The sequence below is a fragment of the Lucilia cuprina genome, chromosome 4 (genome assembly GCF_022045245.1).
Source record: "Lucilia cuprina isolate Lc7/37 chromosome 4, ASM2204524v1, whole genome shotgun sequence".
Lineage (NCBI taxonomy): Eukaryota > Metazoa > Arthropoda > Insecta > Diptera > Calliphoridae > Lucilia > Lucilia cuprina.
Genome location: NC_060952.1, coordinates 7,830,562 through 7,832,162, shown reverse-complemented (window position 1 = coordinate 7,832,162; position 1,601 = coordinate 7,830,562). Strand labels below are relative to the sequence as shown.

Sequence of the window (1,601 nt, the reverse complement as noted above, 5' to 3'; positions counted from 1 at the left end):
ATATATTAAGTAGTTAGTTAAGTATTAAGTTAGTTAGGTAGTTAGTTATTTAGTTATTTATTTATTTAGTTATTTAGTTATTTATTTATTTAGTTATTTAGATATTTAGTTATTTAGTTATTTAGTTATTTTGTTATTTTGTTATTTAGTTATTTAGTTATTTAGCGTTTTAGTTATTTAGTTATTTAGTTATTTTGTTATATAGCTATTTAGTTATTTAGTTATTTTGTTATTTAGTTATTTAGTTATTTAGTTATTTAGTTATTTAGTTATTTAGTTATTTAGTTAGTTAGTTAGTTAGTTAGTTAGTTAGTTAGTTAGTTAGTTAGTTAGTTAGTTAGTTGGTTAGGTAGCTAGCTAGTTAGTTAGACCTAGTGGGAAAACTTTTTTAGGAAACTTTTGATGAAAGATAGAAATATCAAACTTCTCTTTCTCTTAATTAGTTAGTTCGTTCCTTAGCTTTGAAAAAAATACTTTTTAGCATTTTCAGATCTAAACGCTGCTTAGCAATTTTTGTCTTAACAAGCAAATTCCCAATAAAATTAAAATATTTCTTAATAACTCATAATAATAATTTTCTTACAACCTTTTCTAACAAATAACATCACTTTGTTGCTGGTAATATTTCTAAGGATAAAAACGTGTTATAAATGTCTGAATATGACATTATACATGTATGTATATAAAAATATTTTTCATCAAAAAATGTTTTATAGAAAATACTAAAATTGAAATCCCTATACACCCATACGAGTAATATTTTTGATAATAAGAAAGAAAGAAAAAAAAACATTGTATCGGGTTGATGTAGAGCAAAAAGAAGTATAGGGGGTCACATTAAATGTAACATATTGGTTGATGGCAAACTAATTTAAGTAGAAATGAACTTTTTTTCGTTTTACTTTATACGTTTAGCTGGTTACACTCCAACATACAACGTTTGTAATCCTTATAACATAGTAAATTTTCCGTTTTTATGTCTTCTACTGAAACTTTATTTTTCTATATTAAAACTTTTTATATTTCTTTGTATGTTTTTGTGATAATGTTTTAGGAAATCAAAAACATATTGTTAAAGAAAAACGATTAAATTTTATATTGACCTTTGGTGTAAAATGTGGCAAATAGGATGATGTCCAGTGTTATTATTATACTCAATTTAACCTTTATTGCTTAAAATACACTTGAGTGTTTTCTTAACTTTTTCGGGGGTTTTTGTGAAAATGGGAGGGGTTAGCAGGAAAACTTTGCTGACAAGTGGGAAGTTTGTGTTAGTGGATTTATGATTAGGAAAGGAGGAAGTAATATAAGTATTTATATATTATAATAAATATTTGGAATAACTTTTTTAAACGCTTGTAGTTATTAACAACAATAAAGTGTTTAAATAGTATTTTCTTTAAAAGCTCTAAGTGGATGAAGAAATAAATTAAAATCAATGAAGAAAAAAACTCAGAAAAAAGTAAGAGAGAATCATCCCAGCTGTGACAAGCCTAACTAACTAACTAACTATCTAACTAACTAACTAACTAACTAACTAACTAACTAACTAACTAACTAACTAACTAACTAACTAACTAACTAACTAACTATCTAACTAA

The 1,601-nt window shown here is 24.4% G+C and overlaps 1 protein-coding gene across 1 annotated transcript in view; it reads left to right on the top strand.

Moving 5' to 3' along the window:
- Positions 1–1,601, top strand: part of LOC111684284 — a 46,561-nt gene that overhangs the window by 4,719 nt on the left and 40,241 nt on the right. The gene's annotated exons all lie outside the window — the stretch shown is intronic.